Genomic DNA, 17,412 nt, shown 5'->3' on the forward strand with positions numbered 1-17,412 from the left:
GTAATTTAGCTATGTAAGACCCATCCATACTCTATTAAACAAATCAAGAAAGTACATTGGGACAGCTGGTTTAGGGTATGAATAAACAGATGCCAGACTCTGAATTGTTGCAACTTTACTGCTGAACAACTTGGAGGCGAGCACTGTTAGGCAGCCACTTATATTTTCCTAGCATGTTGCAAATATAAAATAAAATGAGTTATTTTATTTCAGGGAAGCTAAGTAACTCAGTTCCTCAGCAGTAAGCCGTGGGGCCACATTAATTCATTTTCTTGCAGTCATATGTACATGCTTTTAAACGGCAAATCTTTGAGAGTTATAAGAATAGAAAACTATCTCCAGGCAAAAAAAAAAACCCACATAAAATATATTAAAAAAGAAAACTCAAAGATATGCCATCAGTAATAGATAATAAATAAAAGGACATTTGGGAATTAAAAAAAAATAATTTAAAAAAAACCCCAACCAATACCAGAATGAATAAAACAAAGGCAAAATTTTGACAAAGAAACAAATCACCAGGTAAGAAGGGAATGATTCTGTTTCAGTAGAAATTAGTGCATGATGGAAGATCTTCATGTTACCGAACACGTGACTTTTAAAATAAAAAGTGTTTTCTGGCTTTTCTCATCTGAGGATGAGAAAACAGACAGAAGACTGACCCTCCTGTCACAAAGGCTCTGGTGAGATTTCCTGTGGAGGTGGGTGGGGAGGGGGTAAGGTAAAGACTGAAAGGATGAAGTGTTCTCCCATAGCGCACAGCTGGACATTGCAAACTAAGGCAGGCTGGCAAGCATTGGATCAGAGAGATATATTATATCACAGCGATCTGCAGGAAGCCACAAGGGACAACAGAAAGCCTTAGGAGGAGTCTTTTTGACATAATGTTTTGCATGGAGGGGGAGGAACTAAGTAATGGAGCCAAAGATGTAATTCATTTGGATTATATTAAATGCTCCCAGCAGAAGGTTGGAAAAGCTACACACTGAGAGGAAGGATCAAGTGCCATGGCAAAGAGATTCACCTTGAACTTACTTTTGTTTTTTAGCTCTTAAGCTGAGTGAGGCATTCATACCATGAGTTTCCTGAGCAAAAACTGGCCCTGAAGTACAGACTGCCTAGTTATAAATAAAACAGTTGCAATTACCGAAATGACTGTCCCTGCTAAAGATGTGCATTTCAGTTCTCTGGTCAGCAACATGCGGATGGGCACTGTGCAGGCAGGGAAGCAGAAGCAGCACATTTGTCATAGCGACAGCAACAAGCAGTCGCAACATCAAACTTCAGATGCTGCTCTGCCTGGAAAGTTCATAACCTAGAAGGAGGTTTGCAGACGATCCTGAAGTAGACCGCCATGGCATGGTGGACTAGGCTGGAAGGAGACAGGCACCCACCCACTCTCCTGGCAGCCCCATGCACCACCTACAGATATTTCGGATCCTAACACACATCGGATGAAGAAGAACAGGATTTTGACAAAGGAGGACCATTTTTGGCAAGCTGGAAAAGATGTCAGGATTAAGAATGTCTGTAAGGACATCATCAGGGTCTATAATGATGTTGAGAGGCAGCCAAGAACTCCATGAGATGAGACTTAGATGCCTGGGAAATAATGCACCGTTGATAACATCAGTGTTCATAGAGTCTGATACGGGAACTGTCTTTTGCGATCTACATGGGAAAAGCATGCTCAACACTTAGCATAAATTGAGCCCCCAGAGAATCTACTGCTCCGGTCTCCATGTGTCCTCTGGCTGCCCCCGGCGTGACGCACAGCAAATCTGACAGAGAAACAAAGACAAATGTTGATGACTTTGAGGATAAATACCCTACACCTCGTGTGGACACTGCAATAGTTCCTGAACAACGCAACCCTGCTCAGACAGAGCTAATTTAAGAATTAATTGGGCATTCATTGCTCTGTCTGGAATCATTTGGTGAGCAAAAAAGGACAGCAGCCTAAACCACAGCAATTACATTTGTTTGGGAGGGGTTTTTTTAATTTTCCATTTCTTCCCTATTTTTAGCTAGATGTGCATTTATTTTTATCTGAGTGATGTCCAAATCATTTCTAATGAAACTTGCTAAGTGCAGGTCACAAGCCGAGTTTTAGCACTGTCTGTAATCAGAATTCAAGATGATTAAATGCGTACTGAGGGGCAGCCAGCATGAAAATGCTCTTAATATTCTCAATTTAAATTGAATTACAAGTGCATAGACCTTACTTTATCAGAACAGCTACTAATTTCTCCTGAGAAAACCTATATACATTATTTTTGTAAGGCTAAAGCTCTTTCTGGCTCAGCTATAAGAGAGTTAGTGAAAACAGTTGGACTGAAACAAGAGAAAATATCTACAGGATCTTGGAGGACTCTGGTGTTTATGCCTCTGAGCTCCCATCTTCTAACACATACATGTGACTTGTCAATCACGCTTACTGCATTGGATGCAAAATTTTGCCAGATAAGGCCAGCTTTGCACAATCAAATTTTAGGCTTAAATACCTGAAATTTTCACAAAGGGCAGAACAAGAAACAAGCACTCTTAAGTGATCATCTTAATAGACACTTTGTCCACTACTCTTAAAATTCAGCTGGTTTATTCTAATTGTCCTTAGAAGACAGAAAAAGTGCTCGGCAGCCATCCATTCCGCTCAGGCCAGCAGCAGTGAAATCCCAGCTCCCTTCAAATATCATTTTTCATCTTGTTTATAAAGTCTGCCAAGTTCCCAAAGAATTAAGGTCTTACTTGGCTTTGCCCTGATTGCAAACAGATAGGGAAGAACATTAGCAGCCAGGAGCCCGTATCTGTTTGCATCAAATGTTTTTGTGTGGGCACAGAATATCAAAAGGCTCCTTCACTCGTCTGTGCAACCGCTTGGGTCTGAAAGACAAACTCTGCCCATGCTGCAAGGGCAGAGAAGGGAATTTTTTTAGCAGTGACAATGCCTGTTGATGCTTCCACTAGCATGACGCTGAAACAAATTCCTTTAGTGGGTGCATCAGATAAATCTAAGTAACTACCAGGGAGGCTAAACAGATTTTCTACTTTGGGATATATATATATATATTTTAAAAAGCATGTGATTTGGATTTTGACTTTGGAGGCAAAATTGTCAAGTAACCATCAACTGCCTGGAGCCATGGGAGAGTGAGTTACGGTAATAGATTGGTCTCCGTCATGATAAATCTCCCTTTAAACTATATCTTACCAGACACTGTGGCAGATCACTAGGGGACTTCTTATCTGTGAAATCTCCCTTCACACACAGCAGCCTGACAGAAACAGAAAAACAGAATTTGGTCGGTTCATCCAACTTCTTCTGTCATTTTAGACTGTATTTATTAAAAGGGAACAGTGTTTCTGCCAAAGGTAATATTAACATAAGTTAACATGCATTTCCTCCAATTAAATCTCCCTGAGAAACGCTGTGAAGAAACATCCTTCTTCAGTGGTTTTAACCCAAAAGCACAGCCATCTGAAAGCAAATCTGACTGGAAAAAAAGGTGACAAACCGCTTGGTTTCCATTCTCCGAACAGGGAGAATAGCATTAAAATAATTATAAAATTGGTCCAGCTCAAGGGAATGGAAATGAAAAAATTTTAAATAGTTACTCAGTGATGATACACTGATGAGAGGGAAGGTTTTGTATCTGCTGAAGGTAAGGGCAGGTCGCACATGGATCTGAAGGTGGAGGCTAAGGCTCACCCACAGACAGCCAACCTACACCAGCTTCACAGAACACGTATTTCTGATTTTGGGAGAAGGCAGTTCAGACCCCATCTCCCAGCCAAAAAGGTTGGTTTTACTTGTATAAAAATCAAATTATAAAAGAAAGCCCCAGCCAAAACCACAAAACTCTCCTGGTTTTGTGTTACAACTGGATGAAGCCACCACTCAACTTCACACGGTTTCCACACAAAAATATAAATTATACTCAGATTTGGCAATAAGAAGAAGAACATATCCCCGCTTCACGGTTAAAAGCAAATGAAGGCTGCGTGTTTATGGGCTCCCTCACAAAGCTTTTCCACAGCTGTATCTGTTTTATAAATAGAACTAGTCAAATTAGTTATAGAGTAATACTCATTACAAAAGTGGCCCCTCTGTATTTTTCCACCAATTCATACTAATTTTTTTTCATAAAAATTGACTCTTTTTGAAAGTCTTTTGCCAATGTCTTGTTTGAGCACTTGTACAGTAAAAGCCAGGACTCTTACCAAATGGCCAATGTGATTATTCTTTTTTTTTTTAATGTGTCAGTAACTACAAAATCATAAAGTATTATCTCCGCTCCATGAGTGGTAACTGAAACACCAGAAGCTAAAGAATGTTAAGCTATGAACAGTTTTCTGGGGCAACTTCTGGGATGAGCTGTTCATGCAAAAATCCACAAAACTTTCAGGACTTGTAAACCTTTTCAAATATACAAAGCAGCTTTCTCAGTATTCACAAATAACAAATAATTTTTTAAGCCAATCTTGGCATCATTATTTGGAAAATACCAAGCCATTCTTTCTACTGTCAAATTAATCCTATACGAAGTGTGTTTATTCCTTAAGTCTTAAAAAATATTGTACTATATCCTCTGACTGTTATGGTGTTATAAACAATGATAAAGTTCTTTCAAAGTATTTATTATTCTCCTTCAAACTGGAATTGTAAATAGGGAAAATGAGGGAACAGGGGGATAGGGCTTTTTAGCAAGATAGCAAGAATAGCAAAATAGCAAGATATTCAGCAAGCTGACCTAGAAACCAAGCAACTACACTGCATTCAAGTTGAATAATGCAACCATCTGCTACACAGAGCTGAGGTTTGAGGTGGGGATTTCAGCACTGCATTAGCCTTGCACTCACCTGTTAGAATCATAGAATCATTAAGGTTGGAAAAGACCTCTAAGATCATCGAGTCCAACCGTCAACCTAACACCACCATGCCCACTAAACCATGTCCCTAAGCACCTCATCTACACGTCTTTTAAATACTTCCAGGGATGGGGACTCAACCACTTCCCTGGGCAGCCTCTTCCAACGTTTAACCACTCTTTCAGTAAAGACATTTTTCCTCACGTCCAATCTAAACCTCCCCTGGCGCAACTTGAGGCCATTTCCTCTCGTCCTTTCGCCAGTTACTTGGGAGAAGAGACCGACACCCACCTCGCTACAGCCTCCTTTCAGGTAGTTGTAGAGAGCCATGAGGTCTCCCCTCAGCCTCCTTTTCTCCAGGCTAAACAACCCCAGCTCCCTCAGCTGCTCCTCATAAGACTTGTTCTCCAGACCCCTCACCAGCCTCGTTGCCCTTCTCTGGACACGCTCCAACATCTCAACGTCCTTCTTGTAGTGAGGGGCCCAAAACTGAACACAGTATTCGAGGTGCGGCCTCACCAGTGCCGAGTACAGGGGCACGATCACTTCCCTGCTCCTGCTGGCCACACTATTTCTGATACAGGCCAGGATGCCCTTGGCCTTCTTGGCCGCCTGGGCACACTGCCGGCTCATGTTCAGCCGGCTGTCGACCAACACCCCCAGGTCCTTTTCCGCCAGGCATCTTTCCAGCCACTCTTCCCCAAGCCTGTAGCGCTGCATGGGGTTGTTGTGGCCGAAGTGCAGGACCCGGCACTTGGCCTTGTTGAATCTCATACAGTTGGCCTTGGCCCATCGATCCAGCCTGTCCAGGTCCCTCTGCAGAGCCTTCCTACCCTCGAGCAGATCAACACTCCCGCCTTTGAGGGACAAGCCAGGTAGAGAAAATAGCTCCTACTCAGAGGCAACCGGCCAAAAGGCCAGATGGATGCCTCCAGATCTCACAAAGATTGCCAGAGCAATGATCTTCTTGCTCACTTCAGATGGGATATCAGGCCTTGAGATCCCTTGATCCCAGACCATCCGAGAAATGTATCAGCGTAAAGGAGAGAAAACAGCATTTACTGAGAATATATACAGACCTAAGTCACAGGAGACCTTCTTAGATCTGGTACAACCCAGCCTCACATCCAGCACTTTTCTTTCTTTACAGAAATAGCTGTAAATTAGCCACCAGGTGCAAAGACCGAAGGAGCTGCCCAAATGTAGTGACTGGAGAAGGATGTTCCAGGTGAGCCCGAGGCATCTCAGTCACTCGCAAGCAGTGAGGCAGGGAACAAATTACTGTTGCAAAAAAAGCAGAAGAGAGCAGTCCCTTCTGCTTACTGTAATAAAAAGGCTTGTAGAGCCATGATTTGATTTGCTCTCCATATAGCCACAACCATTTAATAACCCAGGTTGCCACATCGCAAATTCAACAGATGTAGAGTGGTGGAGCATTCACAGGCCTCTGCACAGGATTGATTAAATGCTCGAAGAATTAATAATGACTGCTGTAATCTTCCAGGGCAGCAATAGCTTTGCAAATAATGTTTGTGTATACATGCTTCCCATAAAATTATTTGATGGGAAAGTTAAGAATTTTTCCCGTATACATTTACCAAAAATTTTCTCTGAACTCTAAGCTCCTATACAAGAGCCAGATAACCTCAAAGGTCAGTGCAACAGGTCTGTGGTGTCAACAGAAAAAGGAACTTTTCTTTTTTCTCAGGGTCATGTTCTATCTGCATTGTTGTCTGTGAAGTCTCCTACAGGAGAAAACCCCACCAGTGATCAGTGCTCATGAACACCAAGGAAAGTTGGCACCTGGCAGGAACAACTCCCCACCAGTGAAGCATTGTGAGGACCCCCATGGTGAGATGAAGTATCACCAAGCCGACAGAGCAGAGATGGCTGTACGTGAGGTGAGCCATGCCAGTGGGCAAGTACATGGGTTAGAGCAGCAGGCAAGGGCCATGGCTGAGCCCTCCATAGTGACCAGGCAAAACCAAGGACCAAAGAGAAACTGGAGAAAGCACAGTGTGGGGCAAGGGATTAGCTGCACAGTAAAACTAGAGCCTTTGTGGGTGGAAGGGAGAAGTTGGTGTCAACATGAGTCCAAGACCCCAAGACTGAAGGAAGAAAAGGATGTTCCTGATATCAGAAGGGAAAGCAGACCCTGAAAACAGGCAATATGAGAAGACTAAAGGGAAGCACCTCTCAGCATACACAGTGGTTCATCCTCAGTTTTTACACCATGCCATGGTGTGTTATTGCATGAGTTAAAGATCAGACCGTTTCCCCAGGATGGGAGATGTCTGTACGCCAACTACATCAAGAGCACCAAATATGCGGAAAGGGCTTGGTGAGAGACCACCACCTCAAGTCAGACCCTGCCTGGGTGAAAAAGGACACCCATTGGTGGGTAGTACTTCTCACACACATGTTGTTAAGTGCACACAGAGGGCACAGCAGAGCAGTTGTTCATAATGGGCTATGACTAATTATTTTCATTCACCAGCACATTTGGGGCCATATTTCTTAAACAGTAAGTTCTCGAATGGTAACGAGACCCGAGGGTATTTACCACACTGTTTATCTGTTATTAGAGCACACTACTAATGTGCCTGTGGGAAGATAAATATTAACTGAGGGGTTGGAATAAAAGGTCATTCAAATGCCAAGAAAAATGAAATTAATTGCATAAAGGCATGAAACAGTGTTGAATCAATCAAACACCAGCACGGTAATAGAGTCAAGATGGGCAGGTCAGCTGCAGCGGGTGTCCGCCCTTCAAGCAAAGTCTGGATCGAGGGAGCAGAATTAAGCTCCTGTTCCCTGAGGTCCTCTATGTCTGGGTCCTCTCATTCACACGATGTAATGACATGGCTAGACATGCTGTGCTGCCTGCAGCTGACTTGGCTTAAGAGATTACAGCCCCCAGCCTGTCCCCAGCCGCTTGCCCCCACCTCTCCCTCCCACTACATCTGATGCCAGTTACTACCCCCCAGAGCCACCAGAAAAAGTGCGCTTGCATCCAGGTTTAGCTATAACTTTTTAGTACATTTTACTTGTTCTGATCTTTAAAGAGAACATTTTGGCAGAATAAGGCTAGGAAAAATTACACCAGCAGATCCCAGGAGGAGGTGAGGAAGACCCGTCACCAGGATAGTGGGCTAAGCCCTTTTACACCAGTTCAGCTATGGCCAGATCAGCTCATGGCAGTACTTACAGGATTAACTCCTCAGAGAGTGACCTTGCAGCATCACCAGAGGTGACACAAGCATCTTATTTTCAAGCTTTTGGCCTAATTCTGTTTAACCAGGGAATCAGATGGTTTCACCACAACTGTATTTGACAGCCCAGAATGTCAATGCTTTTCTGCTTCCATTTCTCCCACCACAAGGAAGGCCCAGAGTCTTGGGTTTTTTGAGCAGACCTACAAGCAATGAGATATCTGCCTTAGAAATCCAGGTGAAGAGGCACGTTTAATATAGGATGTGGAATACTGTAGATTCATGGGCTGTACTGGTGACATGGAGATCGTGCAGTACAGAAGGGGATCTCCTCTACAGCCAAGAATGTCCTTCACCGATCAGAATTACCCATAAAAGATCCCAGTTGGGAAGCACCACGTCAAAGACAGGACAGCATGATAGTACTGTCAAAGCTGCTGCTGCTATACAACACGGGGCAGTCCTTGAGCTACAGCTCAATGGCATTCAGGCACTCTCTTGTATTCCACTTCACTCCAGCACATGAAAAATAGATCCAGAAACACAACTAGCTAAAAGCAGAGAGCATACAACATCAGAAATTACTGTTTGAGATCTACCATGCTGATCCTGTGGGAGAGGAAACTGTTTCTGTGCCAGCCTGCTGAGAGGAATAATATCACACAGAAATTGGGACGAACACACTGGCAGAACCCAAGCAGAGCCTGAACCTGCTGCAATGCACCACCTAGCAGGCACTGCTGCTTTTCAGCAGCGGGGAGCTCAGTGCCATGCGCAGATTTCCGTGAGCACTTGCATATCACAAAACCCACAGAGGATCCTGAAAAGTCTCCATTTTGCATGGCAGAAGTGTCAAACATGCTCTCCGTTATATCTTACACTGCAGTGAAAGAGGGTTTCCTATTTGATTTGAAGAATGTTACCTTTAGTGACTAAAATTTTACTATTCTTTATTAAATCACACACACACAAATGCTGGCCCTGCTGACAATTGGTGATTTGGTCCAAAACCCAAAATGGCAAAATGAAAATAGAGCCCAGATCATCAGCAGCTTTGGCTTTATCTGATGAACTAGAAACTCAGTGTAAAGATTAAAGATATATCTATGGTTTTGCAGTGCTTCATGATACCCAGTAGAGCTGGCCAGACATAACACTAGTGCTCTGCCATGGGCAACTCCCATTCCTCATCTTGCATCATTATCTCTGAAAAGTCACACACTCCTGTTTTCTTAACTGATATTCACAGAAAGCAGATTTCAGTGCTGCGTGCATGAAGGCAAGCTGCAAAACCATTCAGTAACTGACCGAGATGGATGTGGTTGTACTGCCATGTGTTGCAGGGACAGTACAGATATCGTGTGATTCCCTAGCCAGTCATTACAAAGCCTAAGTAAGATTCACACCATTTCTATAACAATCTCTTCAGAAAGTGGTTTGTGATCCGTTCGTGGGAAGTGTCATTGCCTGCATTTTAAAGCCAGGAGGAAACATGGCACTGAGAGATCTGGGATCATGAGGGCTACTCGAAATACAGCTACAGATTCCCTCTTTAGAAATGGCTGAAAAATTCCAACATCAGTCCTGAAAACAAGGCTGCTAAATTTCCCTTCTATGTACCAAAGGCAATTCATCTGAAACAACTGTTTTAAAATGTAGTAGTGGCACTCTCTGCTTCCCTTGCCAGAGTTTCTACCCCTTGGAGCAGCCACTGCTTTGGTATTTGGCTCAACTCAAGGGGTAAAACATTTTCTGGGGAGCAGAGAGGGAATAAAGGCCTGGTGGTAGGAAGAAAGGGGTGAAGGCTGGGAGATATGCAGTTCTGTGCAAAGCCCATGTTCCTCAAGTAGCAGCTGTGGTTTAGGAGGTTTTTGCCCTGCACCTTCCTTTCTCTGCTCTTCAGTTGTACCAAGGGCCAGATAAGCTGTTTCTGTGGCCATGCAGCAACATGACAATTGCAGGAGAAAGAACAACCTCTTAAAATGTTAATGACAAGCTAAGTCAGCTATTATTTCTGAAAATAAAAAAACCACCAAGCTGGTTACCATTTAACAGCCCTACCTCAAAGTAAACTGAGGAAAAGGAAAATCTATCTATGGACATCCATGAATTATTATTTTGCCTGATCTGCAGGTGATGTGTAGATGTGAATCCCAAAGGCATGGCCAGAGTAGAGCCCAGGACCCCTCATTTCTGCTCAAATGAGGGTTTCCTTATCCTTTAAGAAAGGAATCAGTTATTGCAGTTAAAGGCAGCAGCATAAGACCCTCAGAAAGACAGACAGAATATCCCACAGGCAGAAAGGAATCCAAATTTGTCATATAAATGATTTACTGTGAATTTTTGGCTCAGCTCTGCAACTCAGACTGAAATTCACCCCAACAGGCACCTTCCATATGTCTGAAATGATGTGACACTCATTCTTGTTGGTACAATGCAATAATCGCTAACTGGCAGGTTGACCAAATACTTTCCATAGTCGCAAAGAACAGATGTTGCACTATCCCCACTAGCTATTAAAGACAGAAATAATCGGTCTTTGTGCTAATATACTGACTTCTATTGCCCCATGATCTCCCTACCATCTCCTATGAAATAGGAACAATAATCCATTAATGCAGTAAAACAGGCTGTATTGGCTAAAAATGCATTAGGAGAGGGCAGGCAAACACAAGAAACTTTTCCTTGGCCAGTTCAATTACTACGGTCTGTTAATTCTTGCAGCATTCAAGACTGAATTAGGCTTTTCAAATAAAACAATAAAAAAAAAAGTAGACTGTGTTTTACAGGGTTCGGCTTGACTAGAATTTTATTTTTTTAAATATTTTGGTTGGTTTACTTTCATCTTGCGAAAAACATACTATAAATCACTATCTATCAAGGTCATTTTTCTACAACAATTGAATTGCTTTAAAGAGTTTGCATTGTTTTAAACTAAACTAAATAATCTCACACAACTATGAGTTACAGCCCTGACACAGATCATAATTTCTTTTTTAAATTAAAATTTGTTTGGAAATTTTGAAGCATGTATTTAAAAGATAATAGAATTGACCAAGAGAAAAATAATCCTTATTTAAAAAAAAATAAATTCAACCAGTTCTATTCCCTAAAAATTTCCAGATCACTTTTTTTTTGCATTGCCCGTGTAAACCTCCTCCCATCTGAGCAATGCCATCGAGGTAACTTGGTCTGCTTCTGTAGGTCCCTTAGGTTAAGCAAGGATGGCTTTCCCCTAACACACATGTGCAAGTTTCTAGCTGCGATCCACATGCTTGTTTATTTAGGTTGCATGGGTCTACAGTACATTAGGATGAGTCCCAGACAGCCTGCTGTTTCAAGTATCTAAAGACAAATAAATTTCCCATGGTTAACAGCAGTACTACTACTATCATAGCACAGCAGTTCAATTATCAAACATATTGTTTGGTTAGCCATCAAACCTTAAAATATTTCTTGTGTGAAATCACCCCAGCATGAGAAGTTTCAGTCCAAGTATCAGAAGCATATTAACGACCTAAAGCCAATTTCTCTTCTTACACACTCCAGCATGACCAAGTATTTATATGCTAACCTACAGCCATAAACACAGCTCTGGTCATAACCAGCCTTTTACCAAAAATGAGACTGCACACGTCTGCCACTTCTCTCCCTGAGCAACAGGACACCAGTTTGGAGGCAGTCCTGCAGGGCACGGATCACTCTGCTCTGCCTAAAATAGTAACAGATGCTTATGAAATTGGAGGCTTGAGTTACAGGCTCAGCCCTAAGTGAGGCCAGCAGAGAAGCTGCTGTCGACAAAATCACAGAATATTTGAGGTGGGAAGGGATGTCTGGAGATCATCTAGTCCAAGCCCCTGCTCAAAGCAGGGTAAGCAAGAACAAGTTGCTAAGGGACATATACAGCTGGATTTTTAATATCTCCATGGACTTCATGCTGGTGATCACAACCCTTTTACCCCAGCAGTTCAGCCAGTTTTCAGCCCACCTCCCTGTTTGTTTTCCTACCCTGTACTTCATCAGTTTGCCTATGAGAATGTTACAGGAGACAGGGTCAAAAGCCATACTAGGGTCAAGATAAACAACATCCAGTGGTCACCTCCCATCCACCAAGCTCGTTATTTCATTGTAGAAGGCTCTTAGGTTGGTGTGGCATGACTCCCCTTCTTAAATCCATGTTGACTACTGCCAATCACCTTCCTGAACTTAGTATGCTTGGAAATGTGGAAAACATTTCCAGTCCTGGAAACGGGCTATTGTCTTCACTGCCTTCTCAAGGTGAGGCTGACCAGACTGTCATTCCCTAGATCCCACTTCTTGCCCGTCTGGAGACAGGAGTGACAGTAGGTGAGAGAAATATCAAAAATTAACCAAGAGAGCATAACTAGCCAAGGCATCCATCCTGTTTTCCTCATCACTGAGGTTTGCTGCTGAGCTGTCTCATTACTGTAAAAATTGGAGCTGTCCCAGATAAGCAAGGTAAAGTTTATTCCTCCTTTTTGCCCTCCACTGGACACAGCTAGACACAGCTGTGCGTTGATGTCTGCTTAGGAAACTCACAACTTATTCTGTCTGCTGATTGTGCTTCCAGGAAACATTGGGATGGTTAAAGTCCCCCATGAGGATCAGGACCTGTGAATGTGACACTTCTTCCAGAAAAAAACCTACTTTTTCCTGATCAGGTGGTCTGTAGCAAACATCTGCAACAACAGCACCTTCTAATCCTGACCCATAAGCTCTTTGTTTATGGCTCATCACCCATCCCAAGGCAGAGCTCCATGCACTCCCAATGCTCTCTCTCGCTTAAAGGGCAACTCCCCCTCCTCGCCTTCCCAGCCTGTCCTTCCTAAAGAGCCTGTATCCAATCTCTAGAGCACTCCAGCTGAGTGAGCTATCCCACTGTGTCACTGCGATCCTGAGGAGATCTTAGCCCTGTAACTGCATGCAGACCTCTAATTCCTCCTGTTTCTTCCCTGTGCTGCATGTGTTAGAGTGCCAGCACTTCAGAGGGGCGCCCAGTCGTACCGGTTTCCCAGAAAAGGCACGAGAGCTTTCCTACCTTAAAGCTCTCTTCACCAGGTTGGTGAAGACTCTAGTATGTTGACTCCAGTCAGTTTTGCACTGGTTCATCAGAGCCCATTTCCCCATAGCAGTCAGGGTGATGACAGGGTGTGCATAGGAAGATGTTCCCCAGACCGGTACCTGCCTAGAAGGGCTGAGCAGCAAAGAGGATTTGCTCTCCTGTGCTGTCCCCTTTATTAAGCCATTGTCCACCTCAACATTCAGAACAGGCTTGTGAAATTTTGCCATTTCTAAGAAAAAGTTTCATCTGGTGGCTTTAAAGCATCACATCTTTCTGCACGCTCCTTTTTTGCCAACGTGGACATGATCCTACTGAGTAATTTCACACTTCAGACACACCAAAATCTCCCACCATTGCAAAAAAAAGCAGATTCAATTCCCCCTGTGATGTGCATGACCTATCAACATCCTCTTGTTTAGTTTTATTGGTATTTCAATCCCATTTACAAGAACTGGGACCATCACACAATCCTGATGTGATCCTTCAGGGGCACAACCTACCTGACAAGTGTTCTTAAAAACAAGGAAGCGAAATTTATTTCAGAAAAGGGATGCTCAACAGGTTGTGGTAATTCACAGAAACTCATTGGCCACCTTGGGACTGAACCAGTCAGTCTCTAAGCCACTCACAAAAGATAAGAAGCCATGAGGCCTGAATCTATTCTCATTTATATTCTGTTGTTTGACAGTAAATATCATATGTAAATAAAAGAAAGACTGCGAGCTGTAGATTCTCAGCAGTAGGTGAAACCATGAAATGTAGCTTATCACTGGACTACTCCATGCATTTCAGTGGTGCTAAATCCCAGACTACAATGAACAGAGAACGAAAATCAGTGAACAAACCCCACACCTTTCAATGAGATTTTCACACGAGATCATTCCTTTGAAACAAAAAGATAAAGCACAAGGCTTTATATGTATTTATACAATGCCACCTAGTGTCATATTGATCAACCTTTTTTAATCCAAAGACCACCCAACATTTTTTAAAAAATTAGTGTCTGCTGGCACACTGTCACCAAAATGCTTTTCAGCCACTGAAAATCAGCAGTAAGATTATATGTTCAGAGTTCATTCATTATCTCCATTTTCCCCACATTGTTTGTTAAAGTGCATGTAGGAATGTGCCTGTGAATGTATAAAAGGCATTTAATTCTTATTGTTCTTAATTTGCAGCTTTTTTATAAGCCACTTTCTGATGTCACACACTGAGAAACGCAATTGGTATGGCACCCCTGTATCTAGAACAACTTTGCAGTCATTGGAGAAAATCAGGCGTTTCTAGGGACTATGTTATCTCACCCTGAAACAGATATATAAGATAAGACAGGTGAATCACAGCCCCAAAGTGCCTCTTTCTCTCTGCTCACTCTCTCCACTATTCTGCAGTAGAGAAGCAGGCAGTGTTTATCCTCACTACCAAGGTATGCAAAACCTGTGGAGAAGGGGAAGAGTGGAAGCTAGTGACTTCCAGCACCAGGGTGAAGGCTCCTCCCCCACCTAAGGGCTTACAGCTGCAAAATGGATCCACTACCATCAAAGTTGAAGGGGAGTCAGATGTGACTACAAGCAAAAGACCTGGTCCACTGTCATGGTTTAACCCCAGCTGGCAACTAAAGCCCCACACAGCCGCTCACTCACTCCCCCACAGTGGGATGGGGGAGAGAATCAGAAAGGTGAAAGTGAGAAAATTCGTGGGTTGAGATAAAGACAGTTTAATAGGGAAAGCAAAAGCTGCTTGTGCAAGCAAAGAAAAACAAGGAATTCATTCACTCTTTCCCATGGGCAGGCAGGTGTTCAGCCATCTCCAGGAAAGCAGGGCTCCATCATGCGTAACGGTTACTTGGGAAGACAAACGGCATCGCTCCAAACGTCCCCCCCTTCCTCCTTCTTCCCCCAGCTCTATATGCTGAGCATGACGTCACATGGTGTGGAATATCCCTTTGGTCCGTTGGGGTCAGCTGTCCTGGCTGTGTCCCCTCCCAACTTCTTGTGCCCCCCAGCCTGCTCGCTGGTGGGGTGGGGTGAGAAGCAGTAAAGGCCTTGACTGTGTGTAAGCACTGCTCAGCAATAACGAAAACATCCCTGTGTTATCAACACTGTTTCCAGCACAAATCCAAAACACAGCACTATACCAGCTACTAGGAAGAAAATTAACTCTATCCCAGCCAAAACCAGCACATTCTCCACCCCTTGTTCCATGCCATTTATGTCATGCTCAGGGACCACACTATCCAATACAACCTCATTAACCACCGCCCCCTTCCTTTAATATAATACACAGATACCATTCCCTTTGTCTACGGACCACCCCTGTGAAATGTCTGTAAAATGTCCACAAATGTCCACAAAACGTCCACTGAGTTCATTTAGTCCATGACTTTGGGCTCCACCTATGTGCTGGTTTTGGCTGGGATAGAGTTAAGAGAGTAATCCATGGTCCAGCATCGAGGATGTTGTGGAGGGACTGCCAAAGCTCATCTGGCCCTCTGACTACTACCCCCTACTGTTATTCCATGTGGGCACAGACAATACTGCCAGGGGAAACCTGGACAATATCAAAAGTGACTACAGAGCTCTGGGGGCAGTAGTCAAGGGCGTGGGGATCCAGGTGGTGTTCTCCTCAGTCCTGCTGGTGAGGGGAAAGGCTGTGAGGAGAAGGGCGCTAATAGAACAAGTCAGTAATTGGCTGCAGAACTGGTGCTGGTGGCAGGGTTTTGGGTTCTATAACCACGGGACACTGTCTGCAGAATAGCATCTGCTTGGAAAAGATGGGATACACCTCACTAAGCAGGGTGAAGCTATTTTCACCAACAGGATCGTTGACCTCAGAAGGAGGGCTTTAAACTAAGGATAACAGGGCAGGAAGAGAGTACCAACAGTCCCGTGAAGGAGTGATGGACAGAATCACTGAGCAAAGGGCATGGGGTAATGTGATGGAAGGGATCACAAAGTCAACAAAATGGGGCTTAAGCGGGATCACCTCCAGCACGTAAGCAAGGAATGCCTACAATGTAAGCAAGGTGCCTACAAGGCACCATTATGGAGAAATCCCCCAAACCCTCTCCAGGAACTCAGCGTGCTGGGGAACCTCTCTGAAGTGCCTGTATACTAATGCCGCAGTATGGGGAATAAACATCATGAGTTAGACTTGTGGGGATACGATCTTCTTGGGATCACAGAGATGTGGGGGAATGGCTCCTATGACTGGAATGCTGTAGTGGAGGAATACAGGATCTTTAGGAAGGACAGGATGGGAAGACAAGGAGGGGGAGTTGCCCTTTATGTGAGAGAGCAGCTGGACTGTATGGAGCTTGTGCCTAGGGATGGATGAGGAGTTGATGGAGAACTTATGGGTTAGGATTAAAGACAGGACAGGTAAAGATGACATTATAGTGTGTGTCTGCTATAGGCCACCCGACTAGGAAGAACAAGTGGATGAGACCCTCTACAGACAGGAGCAGCCTCACATTTGCAAGCCCTGATCCTCATGGAAGACTTCAACCACCCTGATACCTGTTGGACGGACAACACAGCAGGACATAAGCAATCCAGGAGGTTCCTGGAGTTCATTGATGACAACTTCCTCCTCCAATTGACAGAGTAGCCAAGGAGGAAAGGTTCTCTGCTGCACCTTATACTCACCAACAAGGAGGAGCTTATTGGGGATGTGAAGAGCAGAGGCAGCCTTGGCTGCAGTGATCATGAGATGCTGGAGTTCAGGATCCTGAGGACAGGGAGGAGGGTGAAAAGCAAACTTACAACCCTAGACTTCAGGAGAACTTACTATGGCCTCTTCAAAGCTCTGCTTGGAAGAGTCCTGTGGAATAAGGCCCTGGAGGGAAAGGGTACCTAAGAAAGCTGGTTAATATTCAAGGATCACATCCTCCAAGATCAAGATTGTCCCATCCCAAGAAAACAGAAGTCAGACAAAAATGCCAGGAGGCCTGCATGGTTGAAGGAGGAGCTCCTGGCCAAACTCAAATAAAAAAAGGAAGTGTACAGAGTGTGGAAGCAAGGACAGTGTCCTGGTTTTGTCTGGGATAGAGTTAATTTTCTTCCTAGTAGCTGGTACAGTGCTGTGTTTTGGGTTTAGGATGAGAACAATGTTGATCACACACCGATGTTTTAGTTGTTGCTAGGTAGTGCTTACACCAGTCAAGGACTTTTCAGCTTCCCATGCTCTACCGACTGAGAAGGCTGGAGGTGCACAAGAAGCTGGGAGGGGGCACAGCCAGGACAGCTG

General features: G+C 43.9%; 1 long non-coding RNA gene across 1 annotated transcript in view; it reads right to left on the bottom strand.

The window, feature by feature from the left end:
• Positions 1-722: 722 nt before the first annotated feature.
• LOC103916461 overlaps positions 723-17,412 on the bottom strand; it is a 21,756-nt gene continuing 5,066 nt past the window's right edge. The window contains exons 2-3 of the long non-coding RNA XR_663582.1: positions 3,212-3,275; positions 723-1,781 (exon numbers count right to left, since the gene is read on the bottom strand). This is a non-coding gene — a long non-coding RNA (uncharacterized LOC103916461). The remainder of the gene's footprint in view (positions 1,782-3,211; positions 3,276-17,412) is intronic.

Source organism: Pygoscelis adeliae, unplaced genomic scaffold, assembly GCF_000699105.1.
Source record: "Pygoscelis adeliae isolate BGI_AS28 unplaced genomic scaffold, ASM69910v1 Scaffold84, whole genome shotgun sequence".
NCBI lineage: Eukaryota > Metazoa > Chordata > Aves > Sphenisciformes > Spheniscidae > Pygoscelis > Pygoscelis adeliae.